This window comes from Aythya fuligula, chromosome 27 (assembly GCF_009819795.1).
Source record: "Aythya fuligula isolate bAytFul2 chromosome 27, bAytFul2.pri, whole genome shotgun sequence".
NCBI lineage: Eukaryota > Metazoa > Chordata > Aves > Anseriformes > Anatidae > Aythya > Aythya fuligula.
Genome location: NC_045585.1, coordinates 4,376,688 through 4,388,920, shown reverse-complemented (window position 1 = coordinate 4,388,920; position 12,233 = coordinate 4,376,688).

The following is a 12,233-nucleotide window of genomic DNA, read 5'->3' as shown; positions in this document are numbered from 1 at the left end:
GTACAGCCCGTATATAGTTCATACAGCTTCAGGATTAAATTCTTAAAGGGAAAAAGGAATACGGCAAGAAATGAAAGAAGTATAAGTAGTTTATATTAAATTCAGTGTTAATGTCAATAAAAATGCAAACCAAAACCAGCCCTGCTGAACTAGAATACCTGCAACCACCTGATATTTCTCTTAAACTTTTCAGAGTCACATTGACACAGTTGCAAGTAACGATCAGGGTTTTTCCAGTCACTGTTCATTTTAAATGGTTTTAACAGCTCTGGAAGTATTCATGAATTCAGATTTCCTCACTCTCCTGATCATGTTGCTGGCTTAAAATTCGCATTTAATTAACCTCTTTGCCCAAGGCATAAATCAATACTAAAACTCCAAATACTACCCATACTGATAGTGATTTTCATTTGGAGGGAGCCTGCTGAAAATTAGGAATTAAGATGCCTGAAGGAAAGGAGCAAACTAGTTGTGCGGAGTGAAGCACAACTAACTCATAATCTGCAATAATGAATGTCCTTGGATGGGATGGGAAATCCATTCATCAAGGTTCCCAGGGAAGAAAGTGAGAACCAGACTAAGGTGAGCATGTGGGTTCAGGACAAAATTCGTTTGAGGGGCTGGACTTACATTAAAACACAATTGCTCTGTACTTTACAAGTCCTGAGGTTCCTAGAATGGTATTTCAAGTAGCAACAGCAGAGAGCAAAATAAATGAGAATTCTATGAATTCGCATGTCTGCAAATTTTTGTAACAAAAATCCTGTATAGTGTTAATTACTCCTTTCTATCAGTGCCACCTAGTAACACCATAATGTATTTTTAGTGTAGCAGCTCCTAGGAGTGCAGATCTGTGTAATTGCATTGTGAGAGGTATGGGAGACAACTAATGGGACTAGGTAACACATAGAAGAAGAATGTCGTGATTAGTTTCCCTAGGGTTGGGGAAATAGAGTGCTCTTTAACTGTTATACAAATACTCTTGCACCCAAGATAAAAGTGGTTGCAAGTACTGTTACAGAGACTAAACAACCCATTTAATTTTCATTGTGTTAGCACATTTTGCGGAAACTTAATTCTTACCAAGAGATCAGTAGAAGGGGTTCCTATCTTTTTATCTCTCAAGAAGAATTTCTATATAGTTCTGACTTTTTCTACTCTAAATTTCAACATCAGATTTATTTGCACAATTATTTTACTAAAGACAAACCTGGGGGGGAAAGGGGGATGCGTTACCACAGCGAGTTTAAAATTCTCCTTGATCTATTGCTAAAGCTTGAGTACCCCCTGAAATAATAATGAATGATAATTGAATAAATAATTAATTGTTATCTGGGATTTAATGAGATGATGAGGTAGTAGAACGAGGTTGTTTACTGAGATATGGTTGTTGTCATACCTGCTGTAGTCAGTATTATTTTGCCTGAAGTATTCAAATCTGTGTTCTAAAAATGTAAGAGCTGCTTTCTGTGCTGGTGAATCAACTGTATTTTGCAAATGAGCTGTCAGCTAAGCAATCTCAAAGCACTTTAGGCTACGTTTCAGGAGGATATTCTTTTATATTCTTTCCTGTAAATATGTGAGGTGAGTATTGGCTTTACTCACAGTATATACATAGGAGTCTTAAATCAATTTGGGTCTCGAATAGTAGTGATGGACAATCTATTGGAAGCAAGCATGCCTACACAGGAGGTTATGTTTGCATTGTGACTCTCGAGGTTTTTCTAGCTTTAGTACAGAGGTTTTTTTTCAATTTAGCAGCTAATGAAATGGAACCTTTGTAGAATTTGAAGTTTTCTTAGAGCAAGAGACCTAATTTCCCTCTGTCAGATAGTTATAAAGCAAGGACAACTTGTTTTTTGAGGGTATATGACATCTTTATTCCAATGTGCTAACACTGAGTGCAAAAACTGAAGCAGAATTTGTTGAAAGTTAAATTCAGCTGCAGTGTTGTTCTTGAAGTTCATTTATACCAGGAAGGCATGGAATATTCTCTTAGCAAAACCATATCACTGCAAAGCTTTTTTATTGTTGTTGTTTCTGAGTGGTGAAATCATACAGGGAATCACTTCACGGCTAGTTTTGCAAAGGCTTTGAGGGCTCTATGGTCAGCTTTGCACTTGTTTGCAGATGTTATTTCAGGTGGACCTTTGATTTGCAGTAAATGCAAATCTGCATACTTGAACCTTCAGACTACTTGAATTACACACCTCATTTCACCAGAATCAAGTGGTTGGTATATCTTCAGCAGAGCCATTAAATAAAGTCTTGCCTCAGCAAAGTGTTTAACCACGTGATTAAAGCTCAGCACACTTTTAAATCCCTTGATACTTGAGGACCTTCAGGCAAAATTATGTCATCAATTATACGCATGTTACTTCCTTGGCTATAATGGGATTGCTCAGGTGTAATGAAAGCAAAAAGGGGCAAAACCAAGGCCATTCTGTGTAGTTTTGTTCATTTGGCTCTTCACTGCTTTCAGATGTTCTGGTACAAAAACTTGGACAGGGTACAGCTTCAGGTTATGTTAGCTCTGCTTATTTCTAATACTCAGGTTGGTCAAAGTCTTTAGGTCTTGAAATACAAAGCTGAGTTTATATGACTGTGTAAATGAGGAGCAGAGAGGGGACCCCACCATGCTTAGGAAGTAATTAGTTTATCAGGAATCAGAGTACCAGTAACTATGGAACCTTACAGTGCTCCTTGCTCAGTCACTGCTCAGAGTGTGGCCCATTGTTATTGTAAATGGAGCTCCCTTTTCCAAGACTTAGAAACCTAAAAAAATAGGTTTGCAGAGATAGTTTGAGGTCAGTCAGGTAGGAGTAAAGAAATTTGCATCATTTCTGTATTTTGCATGCAAAATATATTATAGGGTTTTATCAGAGCTTCCCTTATGTGCTTGCAGCTGCAGAGCTGCACAGTGCATTCGCATATGATAGCCATCACTTCAGGCTCTATTTCACCTTGTCACATCCCATTTATAAACTGAGGTTTTTAATAGGACAACAGGCAGTCACTGAAGAGGGAAGGCCTTAGAAAATAAATAAAGACTGAGGAAGTCAGAGATCATTAAAGCTGACACCACCTCACATGTTCATTAATTATGAATCTATTTGGAAGAGCTTTGTTAAACTGCTGGCAGATACATGTGATACAGTTTTTGAAAGCTCTTGACTCAGCCCTTGGAACACCTCAGCTAGGGGAACCCAGAAATGAAATTCAACCCTAAGGTATTTAAGTTCACATCTGTATTCAGCCTAAGGTTTGACTAAGTTTAGTTAAGGCTGAAATTCTGGCCAGGTGGGCTTCCTCTACAAATGTTCCTTCATGGCACTTTCTTCTTGCAGAAGAGAATTTCATTCTGTATGGAAGAAGATCTCTTTGCCCTGCTGTCCCATGGCCCATGCCATCTGCAGCTTTTACACAGGATGTACTGTGGCTTTCCCAATAAAATCCCAGCTAGTCCCTTGCGTGTTTTATATAGACAACCATACATACAGAATGTTCTGGTTACCACACATGTTATGAGGAAATTTAATTTGTTTTGACTGCTGTTCTTCAGTAAGCAACGGGGTAAAGGAAGGATGATACCTCTGTGTATCCATACCTACTCACACGTTTTCCTATGCATTGCTCTGCTTTTGTTCCTGAAGGTATCACACTCAGTTTTGTCTGTTCTCTGCTGTTTCTTCATAGGTGTCTACAGGATCTCTAGAGAAAAACTTCATCCTGACATGAACCATGATCAACTTCTGTTCCTCCCAAAAGGAAGACATCAGGCATCCCAGAGACTGCACACCACAAAATCCCAGAGACTGCACACCACAAAATGTGAGTAGACAGTACAAAAACATGTATATTATCTCGGCTTCACTCATTCTGAGCACTGTGTAATGCACTTGCAAGACAAAAAAATACCTTTTAACAGATGTCTTTCTGACCCTATGTGTAATAGTAATAAATAATAACCTTGCAATTACCTTTTTTAAAGAAAGGCTGATAATGAAAAGCAAAAGTACCCTAAACAAATTGAAATATGAAGGTAGGTCAGTAAGTACGCACTAAGGAACTAATACGTTTCCTTATCCTGACTCCTCTGAGCCAGTTTCTCCTTTACATTTTCTTGCAAGGACAGCTAGAAGAATCCCTGAAGTTTATTCCAAATGCCAGTCTGTAACATAAGCTAGGGAAGGGTAGACTTTCTGTGCTGCAGCTGCTGTCTGACCCTGGGTTGCTTACTTAGTGACCTCAGAAATATGCACAGTCTCCACAGGCCTAGAGAAGGGAGCCTGTGGTTAGCTGCCATCTGGTCTGGTTTGTTGGCCTAATGTGCAGCTTTCAGGCCATGGAGATACCTCAAGATCCTTCACTCTGTGTATGTCATAGAGGCTGTTAGGTTCCCACCCTCACATTCTCAGTGATCTTCCTTTCCTGTGCATGAATCCATTACAGCTGCAGGGTTAAACACTTATTGCCTTATAAGCAAAAAGCTTACTTTCATATAGCTTTTTGCAGATTGTTTCCTTCCTTGCTTAGTGCTACTGTCTCCTTAGAGCAAGTGTTGCTTCAGTATTGAAAAAATAGATTTGTCTTTACGTAATAACGGCTGATAGTGTTCAACTTGCTCAGCACCTTTCAGCTAAGGACTCTGGGAAACATATAAGACATTAAACTCATGTTAAAAAAACACTAGGGAGTCAAGAAGCTGTTAATACTCATCCTAGATGAAAAGGGCATTTAAACGGAACAAAGCAATTTGTCTGAAGTCAAATAACCAATGACTCATGAACTAGAGTCTGAAGCTCAAAGGTCTTGCTTGTCCCCCCCCCCCCCCACCCCCCCTTATGCATGCTATTTGCTGTGGTTGTTATAGCTCAAAATCTCTCCAGAGGTGGTAGTAGAACTTAGGAATCCTGACACTGACCAAATAAACAGTAAATTAATGAAGCCTGGTTGCCATATTCTTAATGTACTACATGTGTACATGACAACAGAGTACCTGTCTAAAGCCCAGGATTCTTTAATAAGAGCACAGGGTGCTGGAATTCTCGTGAAATGTGCTGTGGATCTAAACTAGTGTTAGCCTCAGGGTTTGGATCAACATTTAAAAGTACCAGACAGCTATTCAGCTGGAATCTTTAAGGTAGTTCTGATATAGAAAAAGAGGAGGAAAGAAAGGAAACTAGGCAGTGAGACTGGTAACTCTTGTAATCTTTTGATTTCTATGAGGAGGCGGTTGCAGTGTCTTAACCAGGATGCAAGGTAGAGTACATGAATCTGGATTTAATTTCATAAGCATGCAGATCTTGTTGAGAGTATCAGTGTAACAATTCAAACTAAAATGAAAAATATTCCACAGTTTAAACACTATTTGTAATTGCATTTTGACTGCAAAGATGTTATCAGAGCATCTTTCAAGCTCCAATTAATGCAAACCTAATTCTCCTTTAATAACAGTATCAGGAGGGTTTTAAATAAAGAACATAAAGACTTATTTTTGAGCTCCAGATAACTTTCAAATGTCTTCTGTTCAATTTTCATAGAGTAGTCTGTGGGCTGGAACTATACTGATGTAGGCATCTGCATATGTTTAGGGATCTGGCTTTACTGGTCACTACTATTTGCTCTGTAATTCCTTGTACAACAGAATTGTGACCTATGGAAACAATTTTTGATCAATAATGCCAAATAATTAAAGAATTAATGAAGATTGCTGGACCTCTGTTTTTAGATACAGCTGTTATGTCAAATAAGTATCTAGAATTATTGATGTTTCTGTTTACGATCCTGTCTCAGAATGGAGCAATACTATTAATTTCCTTTTGACTGCAGGGTGCAGCTTAGACCTGTTTTTGTGGTGGGCTTTTTTTTTTCCCCTAAGATATTTTAATATTTTGTTACTGATAATGTAAAACTTAAATGTGTATAGCAGTCAATTTTACATATTTCAGTCATGTCTTAGGTTTCGTTAACATTAGAAGAATTTTTTTATGGGTTCCCATGAAATGAAAACAGGTATAAAATTTGTATAAGGCTTAAAATTTTATAAGCAAAGTTACCCCTAACATTAAGTAGGTCATTTTCTAATGCCATAAAACATAGTGACAGGAAAAAATCTTGAACTGCTTCTGCAGAACTGGGGAGATGTGTATCAAGAAAGAAGCATATATCCCTTGAGAGGTAGCCCAGTTGAGGTGTTGAGAAAACACAATTTACTCTTTACATTCTGTCTTCAAGACTAAGGTCATTCAGAGTCATACCAAGTGTCACAGTTAGAGCTTAAGTTTGCATTTTGGGATGAGATAACATCTCGCGTGCTAACCCTAGCAAAGCTAGTTCTGAAATTTGAATCTGCTAACACTGTGCTTCTGTAACCAGGCTAATGAGCCAGCTAAAGCAGGATTACATTAACAAGATGGAGTCTATCAGACTATCCCCATACAAGAACTCATCAGTACTGTCACCAGGTCCTAAGTTTGTACCACTGCTGATTCAGTGACCAGCCCAGTACCTTTCCTCCTGGGTTGCCCCTGGGCAGGCAGTGGCATGTGAGCTAATGAAAGTGCAAAGGGGCTTTCCTCATACAGCAGTGTTAATTGCTGCTGCATATCCATCGCTGTATTCTCGCACGTTAGTGGTTTTCACATCATTCTTTTTATGGTACAGAAACAGAAATGTCTGCCAGTGAGGAGTGGCACGTATGTCTACATATGTGCTTGGGCACAAACAGATATATGTGCACTGTTCTTGTACCATGGCTGCAGAAGGCAGGGGAATACAGTTGAATTTAGTTGCGTGATGAAAAGGCCCTTCCTGGCATCCTGCATGTCTTGACTGAGTGGGACTCCACTAATTCCAGAGTCCTTACTGTTCCACAGAAGAGGGATTTATAGAATTGAGCAGGATTAAGGCGGCAGCTTTGAGGTGCAGGATTACAAGAAGGTTGGTTATATGCAGGTAAATGTTGACTATGGTTTTCTGAACTCCGCATAGAATTCAGGTGGAGAGGAGTTTTAAAAACCTGATCCAGTTGTGACACCTACAGGTCTCTGTATCAGAGACCTTCCCAGCATTAGCTAAACACACAAACAATGGTGTGATTTCCTTATCTCCTACAGCCAACGTAATTTTCTGTCTATTCCTAGTTCAGACAAAGCACAAGTTTGTTATTGATATCTTCCTATTCATGGTGTCTCAGTAATGGAGAGTGCATGGAACAAATCTAGAAATACATGCCTGTTTTTCAGCAAACAAACTCAATTTTAATGAGGTTTGAAAGATAGGCAGATAGTACGTTACAGGTGGTATATTTTTCAGCAATGTGAAGTACAAGAAGTTAAGTCTTACTTTAAATGTTACTGATGCTTGTTTTACCAGATTTTTAAGCATAAAGGGAATTTAGATCACTTTAAAGTCTTATACCTGTAATCTTAATGTTGTACTTGACCTTCTTATAAGATTATCAGTGGGGAAAAAAAAAATCACAAGGGGTTCTGTGTCTAAAAACAATAATAGTAGGCAGGAATCTGGAGCAGTCTGTCATTTTGAGAGCCTGTGGTTATTGAGCTGAAGTGTGGGTCTGTAGGTATTTGAAACTAGCCATGAGTTCAGCTTGAGGAGGTCATTAAAAGATGGCCTAAACATGAAAAACCTCAAAAGGAAGATCACCATAGGGCAAAACTTCCTGATAGTTAGCATGATGTGTATTGTACTGCAACATTTAAAACTCCAGAAAAGATCAGGCTGAAATGTAAAGCTGGTAAAAGCAAATTTATCTCATTAAAACCCTTCATTTGCTGCTTTGAGAGGATCTCCAAAAGCCTTGAATAGGATTAAGGAAAGGGCATCAAGATGAACAGAGTCCAGCCGTATCAGCAAGGGGTTTTGCAGATGGCATCTCTATCTTGCGAAAAGCTTTTTATACCTTAAAATCATGTTCAGACAGCTTAATACAAGGTAATAAGAAATGTGGACTCAGAAAGGCAAAAATGCAGGAAAACAGTATAGCAGGTCAAGCTAGGCACAGAACAGATGATCTCTTGAGGCTGGAAGGATTTTAGAAGCATTATGGTCTGCTTTAGAAAATTGTCCTTATTCTAACATTGCTAACTGGCGACATTTGGTGTCTCCTTTTTCTCTGTAACATAGGCACCTGTCCATTCAAATTCCAGGGAAAAGATTAAAAGTCTGAACTCTAACAGGCATAACACAACAAGGAAAACCTCAATTCTTACGACTTTTAAAGAGATTTAAGCATTTTGGGGGAGAATGAATGCATGAGTTCTTCAGTATTAAGTATTCATAATAGCAACCTAACCACTATTGGAAAGGGACGAGTATCAGTTGAGCAGGGTGAAAAACAGTTTTCTTCTTTACTGGACAACTTGTAAATGTTAACTTTATGTTTTTCTGGTGCAATTAAAAAAAAATATTTCTATCCTCTACTACAGAGCAAAAATAAAGCAATACTATTTGCAGTTGTTGGAGAACCTGATTCAAGTCCATCTGTGTGTGTTTTCGTATAAAAACATGCTGAGCAATGGCTTATTTTGATAGACTACCAGGACGTTAGATTGGAAGCTCTCCTTTGCAAAGGATCAATTTTAATTCATCTTTTAAAGCCCAGGCATGCCTCTGTGCTGAGTGGCTGCCATTTAAAAGTCGGTGACCTTTGAGGCTCTGTTGGTGCAATCAGGCATCCAGACAGAGATTTTTGGTAAACAGTTACAGTAACCAATGAAATACTTGGATTTTTCCAAGTATGAAGTTTAGCATGAAAGAAGATACAATGATTTGTTACCCAATTTGTAACATTAAAAAAAAAAAAAAAAAGAAAAAAAGTTTCTAAATACAACTTTACAGATCTTGATGCTCTGTGCTCAGTGGTCAGAAAAGTATTTACTGCACTGACTGACGGCCGGCATTGCATCCTCTTTGGCCCCCATAAGGAACTGTTACTTTGCTTTTCTGCTCTTCTAGTGTCATTTAGTCATGAGATTCTTAAAAGTAGCTTGCAACTGAACATTATTTATGCCTCTTTTCTTAGCTGTACCCAGTAACTGCTAATTAAGTCTTTTGTAGCATGACTCTGAACTAATTAGGGTTAATTGAGCCTGCTTGTACATTAGCTACTCCAGCACTTGTCTTGATAATCAGGAGGTTTGTGTGCATTGAGTATTTTGTGATTTGCTAGCTTAAATTCATGTTCTCTGCTGTTTTTCTGGCTCATGTAGCCTTTGTGACTACTCTGATAGTAAACATGAATATTCCTTTTCTGCTGGGGGCGGGGAGCATAAATTACTGGTCCCTACAGCAGACTTTTCATCAGACAGCTTGGTTGCAATAAGGACAGGATGAAGAGGTAAGTTAAGTTTCACAGGTGTCCAGTTATGTGCTGAAAGTTGCTGAGGTACCAAGCTGCTGAAGTTTGAGCTTATCTGGAAGAATCCTCTTCTGTGTATAAACATTGCAAGGTGCTGGAGGTTGGCATTGATAAACTACTGGCCTGGAAGGAAAAATGTCAGCACCTGAATTGGAATCATCAATTGCTGCAGTGTAATGTTGTCTTTCCCCTTGGAGGTCTTTCCTTCCAAGTTTTTGATCCAGTCTGTCCATCTTTAGCTCTGCTGAGGTTATTACTGAATTAGAAACAACAAAGCAGTCTATCAGGTGACAGCACCTCTGCTGTCAGTGTTATCTATGGTTAGGCACTGATAGACCTGTGAGATTCTAATCAGGCTCTCAAAGGTGCTTTGATTTAGTAAGGTGGGCTGGCTCTGTGTCAGTCATCTTCAGAGACAGCATTGCAGCTGTAACTGCAAGCCAGGGACCACCACTGCAGAGCCAGGTTAGGCCACAGGAATGTAGGTTTTGAAACAGATCCTGTGGTGAAACCTGTGTTTTCCTGAGCACGTGATGTAACAGCACTGCTTTAATATAGACATGACAAGACGAAACAAATGGTCGGGCTCAGATGGTTCTCATGCAGTCAGGCTTTTGAGAGGTTTTAGTCTGTCCTGCTAGCACCAGCAGGAGGCTTCCTGGCTGTTAGTGGGACTCCACCAGTTACAAATACATTGGATTTCAAACTTCCCATCTCTAAGTACTTGTAGAACATACTGGAGTAGCATATTAATTAGCACACTGTGTATGAATCTTCATTTTTTGGCTTTGCTTACATAAATTTAGTTCGAGAGAAGTCATTTTTACTCATACTTTAGCTTTTCTGATGATGCTAATGTAGGCACAACTGTGCACTTCCTTGAATTAGAGCAATACTTTGTCTTTTTCTCTGCTTCTTATTTAGTTCCAACAGGGAAAAATGTTTTTCTTTACTTTTTTAATGTTAAATTTGGAACTATGTGGTAGTTTCCTTTTTAGCTTTCCTTTAATACAGGAGAAAAAAAAAAAAAGTAAAATGAGTGCCTAGGAACTGTTAGAGTAATGAAAAACAAACAAAACAAGCAACAAAAACAGAAGTGTGCTCCACACAGAATAGAAGCTGTGAGCAACTCTGTAGCAATCAGGAATAGCCAGAAAGCTGATTTATGTAAAGGTGAAAGGGTATATACACAAGGCAATCATTCCCCACAACATACGTGCAACCTTCATTTAAAAAAAAAAAAAAAAAGTAAGCACCGAAACTATTTAGATTAACTACTCTGGTTTTTCTCCTTAAATCCATTGAACCTCCTAACCTAGTGGGAATAGAAGAAAATCATTATCGGTTATCACAGAGAGATTTAAATTAAGATTTCTTCATAAAACTAAAGTTCTAAAACAAAATCTAAGAAGTGGAATTAATTGCTGGATCCGCGTTGAATCACCAAGAGACATGGTTTATTTCTGTGTCATAGCAGAAAGCGCCTCATCAGTAAGAATTCATATGGAGGAAGAATAAGCATGTACCGTACATTGAAAACAAGTGTGTCTGGGATGTTTAATTATTTTTTGATTAATTCATTTAACATTAAAGTAGTCAAGGGCTGCAACATATTCAGCACTACACAGTTTGCTACTGGTATGTATCTTCAGCTCTTCTCATTTAAAAGCACCTTGTGTTTTTTACCTGCAGCTGTTGTAAATGAATTACTACTACTCTTCTAAGCTACCTTCATTACCCCCGAGGAAATGCACAGAAACACACTGGAGCTAAGATGATTTGCAGCATCTGTGGTTAAGATTTAATATAATGTACTCCATGTTTTCAAGGATAAAATGAGGAGTGGGGTGGGGATTCAGTTAAAACACATGTAAGCATTAGATTGATTACTTAAAAACTGTTCAGCTAAGCAGTGTACTTATTCAATGCAAGGAATAATAGGAAAATATTTTTATTTGTTCTTTATTGTTCTTTGTGCACATTTCACATGAACTTAATGTAGATTAAAAAGTAGGAAATCAGAGCACAAAAGGCACTGAAGTTCACAAACAAGATGTGAGAACCTCTCCTAGCGATCGTTTCTTGACAGCACCAAACTGAATCATCATCTTCGATTAACACAGTCACCAAAACTATCAAACACAAGTAAGCATCCTCTTCCAGGATAACCGGCGTGTGTGACTAAATAAGCATGTGTTAAAATAAGCCTGATGGGCCTTCAAGGGCTTGTACATCACATTAACAGTAAAATATCAAAGTGGAATAAAAAGACCATGACAGAGATAAGGCACTGACTGTTCAGATTTTGTAATGTTTTATGCTTGCTTTAAATCACAAGATGTATCAATGAGCTGTACACTCTTTTAAATCTCATCTGAAACTTAATCTTTCCATTCTGTGGTCATTACTGTTATCGTTAACTCTGTAAAAGTGCACGACTGGAAGCACAAAAGATGAGAAGTACAATGCTGGGAACTGAATTTAAGTCTTCTAACTACTGTGTCATTTATATTTGCATAATTTATATCTGTGTATATGAATTATTGGGTGGGTTACGGGTAAGAAAGCAAAGTTCACTAGCCAAGTTTCATCTGCTTTGGAGAAAAGCACGTGCTTAAAGTTATATTGTGTTTGGATCACAAACAGGGCCAGTTTTGTGAGGGGATAGATCACCTCTTGAAGCGTAACACTGTTATTTATGAGTAGTGGACAACTTGTTACCAGATTATGTTCCAGAAACTCTGATCATCTGTCAGTCAATTGATATTGCTGGATTGGTGGAGAAAGCTTTAAACTGTTGCTGTCATGAGGTTTAATAAATGTTCCTTTGATTCTGTTAATTAGATCAGAT